This window comes from Tursiops truncatus, chromosome X (assembly GCF_011762595.2).
Source record: "Tursiops truncatus isolate mTurTru1 chromosome X, mTurTru1.mat.Y, whole genome shotgun sequence".
Taxonomy (NCBI): Eukaryota; Metazoa; Chordata; class Mammalia; order Artiodactyla; family Delphinidae; genus Tursiops; species Tursiops truncatus.
Window position 1 is genome coordinate 119,557,202 of NC_047055.1, and position 20,020 is coordinate 119,577,221.

Consider the following 20,020-nt stretch of genomic DNA (forward strand, 5'->3'; position numbering starts at 1 on the left):
GGCAAAAGGAAAATTTCTTCCACTGCCTGAAGAGAAGAGAGACCTCAAGTGGAAAAAGAGGAAATCCTCCTCGCATCCACTAAATAGTGGAGTGAGTTGTCTGAAGAGGCATATATCAACACTTGTTTCTTGGGGCCTTGATGGGAGGTGGAACTGCCCCTCCCCCAGCCATGAGATTAAGCAAGGGTCACTTACTGAGCAGGGGGCAAGACTCCGACTGACAGCCAGCCTACCCAATCACATGCAGCTTCTGGGTACACTTCCTTTCTTGGAAGAATGAATGCAGAGTGCAAAAAAAAAAAAAAGAAAAAGAACAGAACAGGTTCAACCGTTTCTGCCTGCCGCTCACTCTGCATTAGGAATGTGGGTCCAGGATGACTGCACAGCTACTGGAATCAATGCTTCTCTTGCTTCACTTTCCTGTGCAGTCTTAGAGAAAAGCTTCCATCAAAATAACCACGGTGTGCTTCCTCCATTTGAAGAACCTTTGGATGCTATATAGTGACAAGAAAATCTCCCATTTTGTGAATAAAAACAGCCTTAAAGTGATGTCCCTGATTCTTCCTTCCAAATACCTGCTATAACAACTTGCAAGACATTTATACTCCAAATTCACTAACTAAATTGAAAACCTGCCATAATTAATTTGCACACAAATCTATTAATGCATTCATCAAATGTCAACTAATTCGGTCATTTTTGTTGTATACACTATATGTTCTGCAGAAATCCACTGTGGATTGTTACAGAGTACTTTAGTAATATTTGGGGGAAATTTTTTGGAGTTTTTGGATGAGTTGGGAATGCATTATATTCCCTTTTTAAAATAAAATAATATAGACTCCTTTTATCTAAAGTCACCATCCAGCATGCTTCTCAGAACAGGTAGGTTTGGAAAGGATGCAATGAATTAAAGTACAGGTTTCATGAGCAGAGACAACTAATAAGATCATTTATTTTATTAGAAGTGTATAGTTATTTGGAGAATGGTGAGTTGGCTATGTGGGCAGGTACATTTAATCTTCTTAATTACAAGCTGAAAAACAGTAATTCCTTACTCAGCCATAGAAAAGAATGCCATTTGCAGCAACATGGATGGACCTAGAGATTATCATACTAAGTGAAGTAAGTCAGAAAGACAAGTATCATATGATATCACTTATACGTGGAATCTAAAATATGACACAAATGAACCCATCTACAAAACAGAAACAGACTCAGACATAGAGAACAGACTTGTGGTTGTCAAGGGGTGGGGGGCGATGGATTGGGAGGCTGGGGTTAGCAGATGTAAGCTATTATATATAGAATGGATAAACAACAAGGTCCTACTGAATAGCACAGGGAACTATATTCCATATCCTGGGATAAACCATAATGGAAGAGAGTATTAAAAGGAATGTATATATGTATAAGTGAATCACTTTGCTGTACAGCAGAAATTAACACAGCATTGTAAATCAACTATACTTCAATTTAAAAAAATAGTAATTCCTTTAAAATACAGATCTGTTTACATTGAACTTCAGTGACGATCCCTGTGACAGGTAACAGCCTTAACGTAGATGTTGCACCTACTGAAAGGTTAGAGGAAATGAAGTCTGCGAGAGGAGGCCATTGAATGCTGGGTAAATCCTGGCGATTTCTTTTTCTGCTTTCTCTCTATCTGCTGGGCCCCAAGGAGCAATTCAGAGTCCACCTCAAGATGTCTTACACTCACCACTGTAGCAGCACCGTGAGTCAAGGGTCAGGCTCCCTATGATGGCAGTAGAGAAACAGCTCTACGCAAAAGTTAGAAGTGGGTTTTCAACCATAATTCAGAAAGACACATGCATCCCAATGTTCATCGCAGCACTATTTACAATAGCCAGGTCATGGAAGCAACCTAAATGCCCATCGACAGACGAATGGATAAAGAAGATGTGGCACATATATACAATGGAATATTACTCAGCCATAAAAACGAAGGAAATTGGGTCATTTGTAGAGACATGGATGAACCTAGAGACTGTCATACAGAGTGAAGTCAGCCAGAAAGAGAAAAACAAATATCGTATATTAACGCATATATGTGGAATCTAGAAAAATGGTAGAGATGAACCGGTTTGCAGGGCAGAAATAGAGACTCAGATGTAGAGAACAAACGTATGGACACCAAGGGGGGAAAACCGCGGGGGGGTGGGGGCGGAGGGTGGCGACGGGATGAATTGGGAGATTGGGATTGATATATATACACTAATACGCATAAAATAGATAACTAATATGAACCTGCTGTATAAAAAATTAATAAAATAAAATTTAAAAAAATTATACCTCAATAAAGCTGAAAAATGAGAAAAAAAAAGTGTGTTTTCACTTCAAAATCTCAGATACCGGGGTTTGGCAGCAACACGTTGACATGTGTAAGTTACAAAGCTGTAAATGACAAACAAGGTACATTTGCTGATTCTGTGTGGGACAGAAGCTGCCCTGGCACCTCCATGGTGGTGCTTTTAGGGGTCCACAGTCACGCCTGGAATAAGGATGACAGAATTATGGTGAGCAGTGGGTGGCCTGGGTTAGAGTTGTGCACTGGATTCACATGAGGACCTTTAAAAATTAAAAAAAAACCAGCCTGGGGCCCATCGTCCGCAATTCCAGTGTAACTGGCCTGGGGTACAGCCTGGGCACTAGAGTTATTTTAAAGCTCTCCAGGTGGCTCTGATGGCAGCCCTGCAGGGATACTATTCAAGGAAGAAGAGGCAATGAATCGTGAACGTCATGACAACCTCTTGATGCGTGGCCAGGCTCCCGACAGCACACAAGTCTGCCCAAAGAGAAGGGGCAGGGAACTCGGTCACTAGGCTCGGATACCTAGGGGCTTCACTTTGGTCATAACTGGAGTATTGGGAAGGTTCCAAGGCCACTCAGCCTAGAAAAATCATCTAGTTCAGGGTTTCTCAACCTTGGCACTAGACCCCACAATTTTAGGCCAGATCACTCCTTGGGGTGGGTGCTATCCTGTGCACTGTAGGAGGTTTAGGGGCATCCCTGGCCTCTACCCACTAGATGCCAGTCATACACCCCAAAATGCCTCTGGGACCAAAATTACCCCCAGTTGAGAACCAATGAATGTGATGGAAGCTATATACTGCATAGGTTCACTTAGTTTCACCCACCAGACACCTCAGAGCCCATCACTCAAGTGGGCAGGAGTCAGAAAAGGGAGGCCGTGTCCGAAACTGTCAGGACTTGTTCATGAATATATGTTCAGGAATATACGGAGTGCTCTACAGAACTCGGGCCCTGTTTGGGGATCTGGGATGAGGTGTTTGCAAGAGGCTGAAAGGCCTGCAGTAGCATGTATGGACGGAAGGAACCCCAGGCTGGAATGGCCTAAAACATAAAGTACACAAAGGAAGTAAAGGTTAAATTTGACACGCCCAGTGGCCCGTCTCTAGGCAGCGCTGACTTGCTCGTGCAAACGCTCCTCCCCCTCCAATACCCGTGCAGTTGTGACTAAGGTTCCCCAAGAACTCTCACAACCCAGTGCTGATGGCTCCGAAGTGACCCACTTGGACAACATTTGAGTCAGTCCTGCTCCAACTCGACTCCAAAACACATAAAACTCCTGAATGTAGTAAGTCAAACACCAATTCTTTACATGGCCTTTGGTGTACTGATAAATGTCTGAAATTTCTCTTACTGGCAGCTTTTTAAAAGTTATTTGTGATGTCAGAGAATTCCCAGGAACCCAAAGAAAATCAAGGCTCCTATTGGGTTTTATTATGAAAGTCCTCCCTGTAGAAATATTAAAATCTCTGATTGCTGTATTTATGTTATTTAAATCTTTTTTCTGTCTTTAAAGAAAAATCTGGCTGATCACAATCTTTGGATTTATAGGAGCTCCTACTCTCACATGAAATTTATACTCCAATGAAACACTACCCTTTGAGAAGGTGCCCATTTGACAATAACTCACAAACACTGGCAAGTGCAATCAGACCAAAAAGAAAGACGACAGGATCCAGAAAAATAAAACAATGCTTTGATCACGATTTCAAACACCTATTGCATGACTAGTTCAGTAAATACGCAAATGAGCCTGTCAAACCCAACTCAGTTATTGGACACCCCTGCTGTTTTCAGCATATTGCTCATCTTGATCTAAAAAACAACAAATCTAAAAACAAAAACCAAACAACCTGTCTTTCATTTTGTGACTATGCACATTGAGAAAAAAAAGTGTGATGAGCTGAAATAATGACAGCGTGGGGAGGGGGAATAAAAGAGCTCATGCATTTACAGATCTTGAAATCATGTGAACACAAGAGTTGAGGCCACGGCTCAAGGGTGAGTCTACAAAAATATATTTCTCGTACAAAATGGCAGACATTGTCTGCTGTCCACCAGTATCTGTGCTCTCCCGTCCACAGCGCTTCACTGGACTGCATTGACCAGCCTCCCTTGCAGGTATCAGGGACACATTTTTGCGTTCTGGCCAACAGTGTGGGCAGAGCCACGTGTCAGCCTTGCCCTGAAACCTCTCCCGAGATCCCCCAGGTTCCCTCTCTCTTCCCTGGCCATGAGGTACCATGACACCCTAAAAGACAGCCAAGACCCTAGACCAGGGGGTTGGCAAATGTTTCCCTGTAAAGGGCAGATAGAAACTATTTAGACTTTGCAGGCCACACGGGCTCTGTCACAACTCTCAACCCTGCCCTTGAAGCAGAAAGACAGCCATAGACAATAAACAAATGGGCATGGCTGTGTGCCAGCTAAGCTCTGGATGGTGGACGCAGAAATTTAGATGGCACATAATTTTCATGTGTCACCAAGTATTATTCTTCGTGTTATTTTTAAGCCATTTAAACATTGGAAAAATGTAAAAACCATGCTTAGCCTCCTACACTGAAAAATCTGGGTCCCTGTATGACTGTGTGGGGCAGAAACTCTTCCCCCCGCCCACCCCCCTCCGCCCCCCCACACTGGACAATATGACATGAGTAAGAAATTAATTGTATCGTGTTAAGTCTGAGTTTGTTACAGCAGCTGGAATACTCTAATAATAAGTATTTGCATAATCTTGACCACCACAGAAAGAACCGATATCAGACAAACTGTTTCAGACATGAAAAAAGGGTTTCCTTGGAGAAACACGAATCCTCCCATCTGGGTCCTTCTGCCAAGCTTCAGCATCCAGATTTCCCTGAAGTTAAAGACTTATTTACAATTTTTAAGCAAGGAGTTTTTTTCTCCTCCCCTCATACTTTTTAACATTTGTCGAGGATAATCTGATGGGATAATTCCCAAGTGTTTTTGAGACAAATCCTGCCACTGATCAATTTCTAAATGACGGATACCTAAGAACAGAAGTGGTACTTGTCTTAAAGAAAGAGGTACAATTTCATTCTGGGCAAATGGTGTCGATTCCAACTTAATGTGATGAATTGATAGCACATAATAATTCATATACAATGACAAATACAAATAAGTCATCTTCTTATATGCAGATGGAACCACAGAGACCAATTCCCGTAATTCAGAAAACGCTGTTCCTAAAGCATTACTATTCCACCATCTAAGGAATACTCCAAACAGATACTCTAATTAGGCCCCTAACTTTACAGATTTAAAAATTGCGTTTAAAGACAGTAAATGTATATAGAAAGGATTAGTTAGTAAAAATATTTATAGTCAGATTATTAGACTCTATTATCTGACAGCATACACGTAAACTTTTTCAAGAATTGTTTTTGAAAATTTTAATGACTTTTCTATTATATTGAATATTTAAATAGGCAAACTTTTAATTAATTAATTAATTTATTTATTTTTTGGCTGCACTGGGTCTTCGTTGCTGTGCACGGGCTTTCTCTAGTTGTGGCGAGCGAGGGCTGCTCTTTGTTGCGGTGTGCGGGTTCTAGGCACATGGGCTTCAGTAATTGTGGCACACGGGCTTAGTAGTTGTGGCTTGCAGGCTCTAGAGCGCAGACTCAGTAGTTGTGGCGCACGGGCTTAGTTGCTCCGCAGCATGTGGGATCTTCCCAGACCAGGGCTTGAACCCGTGTCCCCTGCACTGGCAGGCAGATTCTTAACCACTGCGCCACCAGGGAAGCCCTAAACTTTTTATATTTGGGATGTAAAGAGATAGGAAACTAAGTTTAGGATGATAAAGTACAAATATACCATGATTGAATAATGATTACACTTTTAAATAACATTTATAGATAATAATGACACAATCATTTTTAGAAAAATTTTATCAACAGTTTATAGCAGACTATAGATCACTTTTGTAAAGGCCTAATCTTGTATTGCCAAGAGTGGCAAGCCTTTTTTTTTCCTTTTCTCTTTCTTGCTTTCTTTTTTGGTAAAGGGGCCAGATAGTATAGTAAATATTTTTGGCTTTATGGGCCAATGTATCTCTGTGGCAACTATTCACCTCTGCCATTGCAGTGGGAAAGCAGCCACAGGCAATGTGTAAATGAGTGCCTGTGGCCATGTGCCAATAAAACTTTATTTACAAAAGCAGGCCCCTGCCCTGGCTCTAGTCTGTCAATTTCCGTAGTACTGTTTCCCAGCGGCAACCTAAGAATATATAAAGAAAAAGCTGCCTCACATCTTAAATCACTGGTATTTAGGAGTCAATATAATAGGAATATAATATATAATAATAATATTACATAACAATTAGGACTATAATATGTAGTCCTAATAAAATAATTAGGAAAGATATACTTTAGTTTCCTTACCAGTTTCCAGAAATTTGGGGTCAAGCTCTTATTCTTCTCCGAAAATGGACTTTCAAAGAGATTTTAAAAAACAAAATATGGGGATTTTTTTCCTTCTTGATTTTAATTTTAAGACTAAATAATGGCTGGACTCAACTATCAATTTACATACAGGAAATACAGAAAACATGGAAGCCCATTAAGCCTACCACGGAATTAAAACCAGCCAAACCCAGACTGAGTAGAAATTCTACAGGATAAATGACCCAGTTTCTTCAAAAAACACATAACAAAAGGGAGAGAGTGTGTGATAAGGGGGAAACCTACAGATTAAAAGAAACGTAAGAGACACACCAGTCACCTGCTGTGTGTAGACCTTATTTGGATTCTAATTCAGACGTACAAATTACCAAAAATATATATATATATATACTGAGAAAATTGGAAATTTGAACACTAAATGCATAGTTGATATTAAACAATTATTGTTAATATTTAGATATAATAAAAAAAACAGGAGAATTGTTGAGAATGAATTAGATCTGGGTAAATAAATCTTTTGGAGCAAACATCAAGGAGAAAGGGTAGTAGAAAACATTGCAATGAAAAACTTTCCAGAAATCCCCAGGGTTAATACCTAAATATAGCCTCTCTTTCTAAATTTATGGTCAAGTATGAAAGTCACATAATACATAGATAAATAAACTATGTTGGCACCAAGAACTGAAGGAGAATTTAATTGGCAATATTTTAATAAACATTCCTTCCCATGAATATGGAAGATATTTGTTCAAATTCTAAGAGTACTACTAAAACAGTCCAAGTCTGATTGCCAACATGAAATATGGTATGAAATGATCCTTTTCTGGCAGACGTTTCATTCACGATCAGGATGAACGGAGCATGTCTGAACTTGCTAAATCATCTATTTTCTGATACTAGTTGCAAAACAAATATAAAAAAAGAACATTTGCTATAAAACTTAGATGTATACACTGTAAAAATGATACAAATATGTATTTCTTAGCTGTAAAGACAAACTTTCAAAAATAATTTTATTCTATCAAACACAGTGTGTTATTACCAGAAGAAATACTATGCATAAGAAATGTCCTGCTATATACTAATTTCAGGATATAAATTTAAACCTTTGTTCTTTTTTTGTGTAGATCAAGGTTTCTCAACCTCGGCACTATTGACATTTGGGGCCGGATAACTCTCTGTGGTGGGGCCGTCCTGCGCACTGTAGGATGTTTAGCGGTATCCCCGGCCTTTACCTTTCTAGATACCAGTACCAACACCCTCGCCAGCTGTGACAGCCTCAAAATGTCTCCAGAAATGGTCAAGTGTCCCCTGGGGTCAAAATCAGCCCCAGTTGAGCATGATGAGTGTAGATCAATTCATGTCTTAATATCCATCAACACTGAAATATGCTAGGACATGTAGGCTTACAGAAACCAAAGCTATCTCCTATGTCATGAATATGACAATGTATACAGAAGCTTGTTGTCAAGCGTTCTTTCTGATCAGATTCTTGGACGTATTTAATTTGAGGATTATTTCAGGCTCCAGCAGTACCAGTCAGTAGAAACCAAAAGTCCCTCAAGTACGTGGATTCCTCTTTGCCAAATATTCCAATCATTTATAGAGAAACACGTGACAGCAGGACAAGGGCAGAGCACCTCATACGCATTTTGGAAAAAAAATCTTCATAAACAGTCCAAGAAAGTGACTGGAAATGTTCCATTTTTTTTTCCTTTTTTTTCTTTTTTTAAAATTTTTTGCCCAGGATTCATGATTTAAATTTAAAGTACTTATTTCTACTTTTCCAATGAAATAATTTTTTTCATTGGAAATTTTTCATTACAATTGTTTCATAGAAAAATACAGAAGACATATTTGTGAGGGGTTTTTTTGGCCTAATTTCCAAATGTAGAAATTACTTTTAAATTATTGCCTCCTCTTTCATTTCTACCTATGTTTTTTTAAAAAAAAAAAAAACTTAGTTTTTCTTCTTAAGTTCACTGTAACATTTTTGTATCATGATTATAAACGTATATACATATTTAGGTTGTGGATACATGGTTGTGCGTTGTATCAGTCTTTAAACTTTAATGATATTTTTAAGGAATCTTTACTAAATATTTAAATAAAATAATTTTTGAAAAATATGTACACATTTACTGAGTGATTCTCTGATGCCATAATTTTTCTCCTTATTTGTCTCTTTCTGATAAAAAGCTACATTCTTTTTATGACTCTACATTTCAACTACATTTCAAATATGTGTTGAGAAATGGGCTCCAGATAAAATATAATACTAGCTAAAAAGTACAACATTGAATAGTAGATATAAAATACTATACTGAAATCTGAGTACTGCTCTTTAATTTACACTTACTTTCATAATCACTGATAATTAATCTTCTAAAGCATGTTAATCATCCTAATTACATCATTAGTTATACATGTCAAAAAGCCTAATTTTTTCATCTTTCTGATATTGAGAAAGCATGAATTTTGACACCTAAAAAATATTTTAGTTATATGATGGTCAATCAAAAATCAAGTTGCGCTGCAAGAAGAAATAAAATTACCCCAAATCTTCAATAACGCTGGCCCTTTTATTGCTTTGATCATACACAGAATATGGAAGGCCTCTCTTCCTACACGAAAGGCCAGGGGAAAGAGAACTACCATTAACTACAATTAAACTTAGGTTTCTAAAAGGAGAGAACATTTTATTCTCTGCTTGCTTTACCCCATTTGTCCTTGAGTTCAGCACACAACATGCTCAAGGCCATTACCACCCATATCTTCCTGCACAAAGAAGTGATGTGTGGCGCCTGCACCCTTGGGCTCTCAATGGTTGCCACTGTTGAGCTCACTGCATTTCAGCCTCTGATGCTGCACCCCCTTCCCAGCCCCTGCTGCAGGCCAGCACAGCATTTGCAGACTGGATGGCAATATGAGGGTGTTAAAGGAACCCAAGAAAAACCCACCCTATGCGTTCGTAAACCTGTGCTTAGCGAACAGTCAGCACATAGGATGATACTGAGTGAACGAATCATAAACAAAGATCAAAATCAGATACCACTGAGGGCAAGTGTTCTACTGATGACAGTTCAAAAATAGAGATGAATTCTCAAGAGTTTGATTAAAACTAAATTTAGAAACTGTTTTTCTCTCAGTGTCTATCTGCTCCCCAGCAGTGTCCAATCCCTTAACAAGTCATTAGCATGTTTTCTTTTTTCCCAACTTCGCAATTCATAACACTGCTACCCCATCACTTTGTCTGGTTTTCTAACACCCAATCTCACTGCTCCTAAAGTGCTAAATATATATCAATTGCATTTTAAATGAAAGTTAATTCATTTTAATTTTGTTTTTGATATTTCTTAACACCCCGGAGATGGCGGCTACGTTCCAGGAGGCTGCAAAGCAGAGGTGCCAGAAAGCGCAGTAGGAGAAAACCCAAGAGCACTGGCTCAGTACCATGGCCTCTCAGGGGTCTTTCTGCTCCTATGCTCAAGTCAGAGTAAACACCCAAGGACCTGCTGCATACGTTGTCTTCAGTACTCCCTCATTTCTCACCTTCAGGATTTACTCTGCCTCATTTTGTAATTAACCTGAACGTCAGAGGTTGTGATGAAAGTTTTATATTGTAAAATGTCAACAGAGCAATCTCTCCTTAGCACAGCACTCACAAGCTGTCGTTCTTACCACACACACACACACACACACTCTCACTCATTTCAGGCCTAGTGCTAAAAGGAAGCCCCCTGCCTAGCTTCACTGGCTGGTCTACCAGCCCATCCTTACTCACTCACGCTGATTCTTTTGCTGAACCCCGGGCCATTCACAAACTGAAAGAATGGAAGCAAACCACATGCAGCCACCTAAGAAATGAATTTCCCAGTGGATTATGGAGAAGGAAAAGGCGGAAGATGTCCCCTTGGAAGAGGCCACTTCATTCAACAAATATTGGGACAGTCGCTACGTACAAAGACTGTTGTAAGCCCTATGGAAATACAAAACGAATAAAGCACAAGTCCTGCCTTCAAGAAGTTTCCCTGCCTTGTTTACATGGCCCACGGTTGTCTGCCTCCATTTCCAAATCTACCGCTGATCCCCATTCTGCTCCGCCCAGCTCCAGCCAATGATGGCCTCCCATGGGGGCTCCAGTGAGACCACCCTGCTTACAGCTGCACGCCACCAACTGCACCTGAACTTGCCCTTCGGCAGCTTCACTGCTTACTCTGACTAATCACCCTGAGCTTTGTACCTCTGAGTCCTGAACCACCATCGGTTTAAGTAACAGCTTTTGAAAGAATGAAAGAGAATAAAGGTCTCTTGATGGGGCATGGTTAGGACTAGGGTTATAAAAATGAAGACCAAATCAAAGAGTTCGAAGCAGTTCTTGATTCACACTGAGCTCTCCAAATATTCAGGTTGTCAGAAAAAATACGGGACACCCAGTTAAATCTGAATTTCCGATAAACAATGAAATTTAGTAAATATATCCCAAATACTGCATGGCACACACCCCTACTAAAAAACATACTCATTGTTTAACTGAAATTTAAATTTAACCGGGTCTCTTTTATTCTTATTTGTTAAGTCTGGCAACACCACATATATATCATTTTGAGATTCCTTATCACACTTTTGAATTATAAATAGCCCCTAGGAGGGTCACAGCCTTCTCAATTATTTTGAACAGTCCTTACCCAGCATTAATGGTCTCAGAAAACTGGATTTGTAAACAGAGAACAAGAGTGCAGAGTAGGAGAAGTTAGAGCTTGAAGCATTTATATTGTTCGTATTTGGGTAAGGCTACATAGAATTTAGGATTATAAAACACAGTCGGAAAGTAAAAATGGGCCACAAAAAGAAAAGGAGGGCTTCCCCGGTGGCGCAGTGGTTGAGAGTCCGCCTGCCGATTCAGGGGACACGGGTTCGTGCCCCGGTCCGGGAAGATCCCACATGCCGTGGAGCGGCTGGGCCCGTGAGCCATGGCCGCTGAGCCTGCGCATCCGGAGCACACGGGAGAGGCCACATCAGTGAGAGGCCCGCGTACCGCAAAAAAAAAAAAAAAAAAAAGAAAAGGAGAGACGGTAAACAATGGGGGATTTTGATGGGGTTCCTGGTGGTAGCTGAAGTCCTGTTGAATACTAATTCTGGGTTCATGTGGACTCCCACAGCATGAGTTATTATATCACTTCTTTCTGAAGGAAACCGCTACTTAACCTCACATAGTATTTGAAAGGCCTGTGCACTTACTTATACTCCCTACTATACCATTAGCTCCCTAAAGGCAAGGAATGTCTTTCTTATCTGTTCTTGCGTGCCAGAGCCTAGCTCATCCCTGATTACATGGTGGGTAAACATAAATATTTGCTCCTTCTTTCGGTTGACTGAGTTGGTATGTCCAAATTTAATTGAAAGGCTGTACAACTCAGCATAATCTAGTTCACACATCGTTCCAACATTGTTCCCTCTCTGTCGCAATCCCACCTGACACTGGTGTTTGCCAAACTAACTTCTCTGGGTAAGACCAGTATGTTCCATTGGGTACCAAATAAAGCATCAGGGAGAGGAAGGAGAGAGAAGCAGAAAGAAGACAAAACATGGCAGATCTTTTACTCCCATGTGAACTTTTCCAATGGGTTCCCCTCCCTCACTTTTGTCTCTCCTTCTTTGACTTAGGCCAGAATCTTATGGGCAACCATGCATCCCTGTTTGTTGAGTCAGTTCTGGCTTATGTCTGTTGTCCCAGAATAATTATTAATAGCTCCCCCTTCACTCTCAGAAGTGCCCTGGTTTGAATGGTCATCACACTCACCGAACACTCAAGAACTCATTTTAAATAGGGAGGTGGTACGGAAATACCCAGCAGAGCACACAAATGTTTGTCCTCAGAATGGCCATGATAAAACCATTCACCCCAGATAATCAGTGCTTCTTTTCCGCTCTACTCAAGAACTAGAAACTAGAATAACAGACTCATACAGTGGGAAGTACTGGGGCTTTTAATCTCATTTGTTGGTTCCCAATCATGGTGGAAAGACCAGCTACACATAAGAATCACCTAGGCTCCAGGAGGTCGCAAAAATACAGAGAATCACAGTACTCTCCCCAGCTAAGAGTACCTTATCTAGCATATCTGGGTAGAGCCAAGAAATCTGTGTTTTTAAAAAATTTACCCAAGTGAGTCTTCCGTTCCAGTGAGTATCTGGCAAGTACTGATCTGATCTAATCAACTGAACTCTGGTTGTAAGGAACCAGATTTTTTTTTTTTGAAAAGCTAATTCATATATTTCTCAGTTTTTATCAATTGAAAAGAGATAAATTCTGGAGCTTAAATGATTAAATTACCAAAGAAATAACCCTCTGTAGCAAATAATACAATATATTGTTACAATATTTTTTTTCAAATTTAAGACCAAAGAAAAAGAAATAATAATTCAAATTTTACTCTCAAGAAAGTCAATTTTTAAAAAACAACATTCAGGGCTTCCCTGGTGGCGCAGTGGTTGAAAGCCCGCCTGCCGATGCAGAGGACACGGGTTCGTGACCCGGTCTGGGAAGATCCCAGATGCCGCAGAGCGGCTGGGCCCATGAGTCACGGCCGCTGAGCCTGCGCGTCCGGAGCCTGTGCTCCGCAACGGGAGAGGCCACAACAGTGAGAGGCCCTCGTACCGAAAAAAAGAAAAAAAAAAAAAAATTCATTGGTTATCATTAGGTTAAATAAATATTATATGCATATTGTGTGAAGTTTGCACTACACAATTATTTCGAAGAAAAAAATTTTAATTTTCATCAAAATTAATATTTTGGTGACATTCTCAGATATTAGATTTTTACCTCTATTTTATTTTTGGTTCATTTATGGCTACATTTTTTTAAAAACTTGAGTCTATTCTTACTCCCTCCCCCCGCCCCACCAAACATACAGAAGTTAAAAGGGACTAGACGTTTAGAAGGTGAGCCACATGGGGGCCTTGTGTGTAAGCCTGAGCCCACCAGGCTGTTAGGAAACACACCACTGGAGGAATAGCCAAGCCGTGTGCTGCTAACTGCTTTACAAGCAATGCAGCATTTAATCCTTTACACTGAGGAGGCAGACGCTACATTAATCAACTTGCTCAAAGTTCGACATCCAAAGGAAATGCTCAGATCTAGATTCAAGCTGACATCAGAGCCTGAAAATACCCACTCTATTCTCTATGTACAAAATATTTATTTGAATTAGAAATATTTTTAATGGTGCGTTGTAGTTAGGCCCAGAAAAAAACGAAAAACAAACATACAGGGAAGGTGAAAGGGTCGAGAAAATTTGTTAATTCAGAAGTTCTAAGTAGACTAGAAATCACTAGAAATTACACTTAAATGACAGGATGCAAATAGGAAAGAAAACTCATTGCTTCATGTCTTGAGTTCATCCATTCCCTACGCGGGACCGTCCCTGAGGCAGGCCAGGCCCTTTGAAAACATAATCTCCTATCAGCCAACATCACCATACTTGTTAGTCCTCATTATTAAGACTTTCGGGTCCCCCAAATCTTGATTCACAAAGGTTCGATTTGCTGTGTACAATACCATGGGTGGCTGGGAGGATGGCTAGATCCGATTTCCAAGACTTGTTGATTTGGCTCAAAAACAAAATGGGAGAACCTGCCTCCTGCTTACGTGTCCAAAGATAGTCTAAATAATTTTGGTCTGGGCTTCCCTGGTGGCGCCGTGGTTGAGAGTCCGCCTGCTGATGCAGGGGACACGGGTTCGTGCCCCGGTCTGGGAAGATCCCACATGCCGCAGAGCGGCTGGGCCCGTGAGCCATGGCCACTGAGCCTGTGCGTCCGGAGCCTGTGCTCCGTAGCGAGAGAGGCCACAACAGTGAGAGGGCCGCGTACCGCAAAAAAAAAAAAAAAAATTTTGGTCTCAGTTTGCCGGTGTTCAGCCCCTTATACACTTTATGGACATGACGGCTGGCACAGTCATTTTTGGAGACTTGAAAATCAGGAGGATAACAGCAGTGGCAAGGATCACTTCCCCATGACCCACTTCTCAAGTGATGACAATGTGGTGACTATGAGAGGAAAACAGCTGGTCCAATTCATCTGCAGACATAATTTAATCCTCCTGAACTGCAGTAGTTAGGGAGAAAAAGGACTTGGATGATAAATCTTCATTGGAAGGCAAAAGACACATTTAAGGGGAGTCAAGAGAATCGAATTTAGTAGAAAGATCTAGAAAAATGAGGACTAAAGGATGTTATTGAATTTTGCAGAATGGTGTCTTGTTAACCTTCAAGAGAGGTGTTAGAGTAAAACAGCAGGATATAGGGTCAATGCTAAGAATTAAGAATGGAGTGAAGAGGAGAGAAACAGAAGCAGCTGGCAGAGACAACATGCTTCAGGATTTTGATATGGAACTGAAACAGAGAACAACGTTGGTAGCTCAAGGGAGGAACAAATCAGAACCAAGACCTTTTCAGGATGGGTGAGATCAATGTAGGACTGAATCCTGGGAGAAAGGCCAATAGACAGGGAGAGAGGAAACATGAAGTTGAGGACCAGGGCAATGGAAAGGAAGATAAAACCATTCAACTAAAAATGAGGGGGACTTCCCTGGTGGTCCATTGGTTAAGACTCTGTGCTTCCACTGCAGGGGCCACGGGTTCAATCCCTGATGGGAGAACTAATATCCTGCAGGCCATGCAGCGTGGCCATTTAAAAAAAAAAAAAAAAAAACGAGGGACAAAAGAAATGTGTACGGAAAGGGGATCAGGGGAGACCCACATGGAGCTTAGCCAAGGGGTTCCATGGGAAGGATTTTAAATGTGAAGGGAAGGAATGAAGGGCAAAAAATGAACACATCAAGGGCATGTATTATATTCCAGGAACTATACTGAATCCTTCATAGTTGGCATTTCATTTAATACACCTAACATCCTATGATATAAGTATGTTCCTCTTTGTGAAAGAGGAAACTGAGAGTCATAGATACTAAGTAAAATGACATGGTGGACCCAGGATTAAAACACAAACCTTCCTTATCTTTGTGACTTGAACACCTGATAAAACAGAAAAAGGAAAAGAGATGTTACTGGGGGAAGAAATTTTGTCCACATTACCATTTTAGCCACTGCGAAATTAATCACAATATCCAATGTGATTATGTGATAATTCCTGCCAGGATAACGCCTACCAATTCCACCAACTTGGTCTTATCTCACGTCTTGTTTTTTAAGAGATAACTACAAAAGGAGCAGATGTCACATTTAAAATTTGATACATGATTTGTGCAAAGAAGAGATAAAAAACTAATTTATATTCCATGTATCATAGTGAAAAACACCCAATAAAATTTCCAACTGATTCAGCCTTCTAAACATGAAAACCAAGACTATTCTCCAAGTCTTAACTGAGTTCTTGATATTCTACCTGGCAACCAAGACAAAATAATAAAGACCGCACATGGACCCAAGAAAAGACATTCTTGCCCAGCGGTCACCAACCTTGTGTCCCACACCATCAAGAAATTCACAAACGGCTGTTTGTAAGCCAGTTTTAATATTCCCTAAATCTGTTGAAAAATGGGAATCTGCTCTCAATAAGGCTGCTCAAGTTCTATGAAATGCCAAGCACATTTGCCTTTCACCAGAATCATATCAACTCAGTGTGGTAAATGCAGTGCTTATTAAAGCCTTGGATTAACTACTAATGTCAGTATCAGAAATTCTAGGTCATGTCTGGTGGGCTAGACCTTCTTACTAGATGAATACAATGCAGTGCCAGGACTAAAAGATTTCGAGTTTGTAACTGACCTTAGATACAAGCAGCAAGTGAAACAACGGGTTTCACTGGAAAGCTCTTCAAGAATCTGAAAGTTTTCTTTACTATCTGTTAGTATTTCAATTGTGACTGTGATGTCATAACATCACCATAAAACATTTTCTGCAATGTGCTCTCCCGAACATTAGTTCCATGAGACTTTCATGAATGTTATACAAATATAGGATTCTGTGGATCAGGTAAGTTTAGCAAACGTTGGTTTAAACAAATTTCAAGAGCATCCCAAAGTGCAGGACAACTGAGTCTTTAATATGTTACTGTGAACTATAAACCCCCCAAGGAGGGGTACTGATATACGGCATTTTCAGAATGTATTTGACCAAAGGTTTTCTCTTTTGTAGGGTATGTGAAGGGGCATTTTGCGGTTCCCCAAAATATACTTTAGGAGCACTGAAATGGGCAATTGATAATTACATGTCACTGAGAAAACCTGGATCAGAAACAGAGAATGAGTGGGCATGGGTAAATCAGTTTGATCGCTTCTCACGACTTCATCATTACTGTTTATTTTTTCTTAACAAATTTCCAGCTCTACACAAACACCCTTACACACTATAGAAAGAGTATTTTAAATCAGGAGGAGCAGAAGCCATTCTCAATCTAACCCATGTTCTGTTGGGTCTTGCCCTCCCCAACTACTGGGGAGCCCACAGTTCCTTATAGAGCTGCCTCCAATTACTTCTAGGAGCCCTCGACGTGTGCCTAGAGGCTCCTGAATAATTCCTGTTAGCCTCCACGCAGCACCTACCGTGTATCCCTCAAGAGAGACCTGCACTTCCGTGTAGAGGTCCCTCCTTGGTGTCCCCAGGAGTCATAAAGGAGCTGCTTCCCACCGATGAACCACCAGGCCCCTCCAACACCACCACCAGGTACCACCACGTCCAGAATCACGAGACCAGTGCCACCAAGTACCTACCTGCACACACTGTCCTTCAGATGCCATATGTCTCCAAAATGCCATAGCTACTCTCTCTCCCTTTCTGTTACATTTTGTCACATAGGACATCAAAGTGATGTTTCTTTGCATCCTTCCCTATGTTCCAATACAAACACAGCTTTCAGCTTTCACTGTCAGAGGGCAATTCTCTCCATGGATCTCCTCCATTTCTATACAACCTTCCAGCAGAGGCCCTGACTGCCTTTTTGGGGGATGAATTTTTCAAAGATGTTTGTAGAGGGAACTGATTTCTAAAATACAGTGCCCCCTCCCTCCCAAGCAGAGGGCAGCCCGAGATACCACCACCCTTTGGAACAAAGGGTACATACGACTACTGCCCATTGTAAGAGATACGGGTTCTCTGAGCTCAGGGTTCCTTTCTTGTAATGGAAACCACTGCATGCCTGGGTCCACCTAGTCCTGCTTATGTTGCCCTGGGGAAACTGGGGCTCAGGGACCTGACACAAATGCTGACGCCCTGCGGGTACTGCTTTGCAGTGAATAATAAACCGTCTTTTGTCTCTGACACAGGTATGGTGTCATCCGCCGGCATCCATGAAACTGGCAGGCTACCTTGTTAGTTTGCAAGTAAGGAAAAAAGATCTCAGACCCTTCACAGATCTTGACATTTATATTTAGAAACCTGTTGTCTGGAATTAAGATCTAAACAAGATTATGGAACTCAACTAGAAAAAAATCCAAGACTGAGACTTTGACATTGAACCAAGTTTGTCTTTAGGCTGAATCGTCCCCAAGCCCGCCAAAGTCATAAGTTTCCTATGATTTAAAAACAAAAAAGAAAAAAGAAAAACAAGAAAAACACAACAAAAGGCTGAAACTTTCTGCATTCTTGTGCCAGGCACTGATTCTTTCATTTAAGGCTCGTGACAACCATGGGAGGGAGTTTCCATCATTACAACCCAGGCAGGCTGATGCCATAGGTGATGCCACCACCACCCCACATGGACTGAACCCCAGAGTACACATCACTTAGGACCGAGCAGATTTGGTCTTCATGTGTTATTGCTCTCACTCACTTAATTGTACTATCCCTCACCATTCACACCTGTAAAGGGGAACTTGTTTGTGAAATGCTACCACTTGCTACAAAACTCCTTCCAGGGAGGAGTGAGGTTCTTCCTGGTCCAAACGTCTTCAGGTCACACAACTCAGAGACCTCCACCCATGGAAGTGTCGTTAGCTCTGTATAAAAGCAGCAGAGCTGCAGTCACTAAGCTCCATCTCATGTAAACTATTATATACAGAATGGATAAACAACCAGGTCCTACTGTACGGCACAGGGAACTATATTCAATATCCTGTGGTAAACCATAATGGCAAAGAATATGAAAAAGAATAGATATATATGTATAACCGCGTCACTTTGCTATACAGCAAAGTGTATTTGTGTATTTGCTATACACAATATTGTAAATTAACTATACATACTCCAATCAAATAGATTAAAAAAAAACCAAAGCTCCATCTCAGGTGTCTATTTTTTGTTGTTGTTCCATTTTCAGTTAAGCTATGGAAATCAAAAGGGCAGAAAACACTTTTCATGGATGCCTGAATGACATTAGGTTCTTAGAGTACTCAGAGCCCTTAGAGAAAGGTGCTGATTAAGTATCAGCTTCACTCTGTTATGTGAATTGCCATCAGGATGGCCACCTATCTTTTGTTAAAAAACTTTGGGCCAATTTATGATGAATGGTGAAACATTTCTGCCCTCATCTTATTTGCTATAACCACTCTTTCTATTTCCTCTTCCCTCAGGTACATTAGTGCTCACTTATACACACAACCTTGCTGTTAATAAAAAAGAATTATGTCCAAGTAAGATTTTATTCCTTCCATCAGATGTTTACTTAAGGAGGCTTTATTGCATAAAGTACTACCCTTACTGGGCGCACAAGCAGACTTATCTTTTTAAACTCATTTCCCATCTTTCCATACTTTAAATCTTAGTCTGTCATGGGGATTTCATTTAGTGCAGGAATTGTGACTTAGCGTACTGTTTGTTTCATATATAGGATCTTGAAGAAAGGAGAAGTGTTAGACTATCACCGTTAGATGCCTAGAAACTGGCACAGCTGCTTCTCAAGAGGCAGAGAAAGAATGGTTTATTTAAAGATTATCTTTGGTACAAAAGGGCCTGTACGAATTGGACATTTCCTAACTGGTACAAATGTGGAAAACAAAGAGGTGACACATATTAAAATCCATAAAGAGGGCTTCCTTGGTGGCGCAGTGGTTGAGAGTCCGCCTGCCGATGCAGGGGACACGGGTTCGTGCCCCGGTCCGGGAAGATCCCACATGCCGCGGAGCGGCTGGGCCCGTGAGCCATGGCCGCTGAGCCTGCGCGTCGGGAGCCTGTGCTCCGCAATGGGAGAGGCCACAACAGTGAGAGGCCCGCGTACCGCAAAAAAAAAAAAAAAAAAAAAATCCATAAAGAAAAGTTATGTTCTTTTCCCCAGTAAATCCCAGTAACATTATTCACAGATGTTCATTCT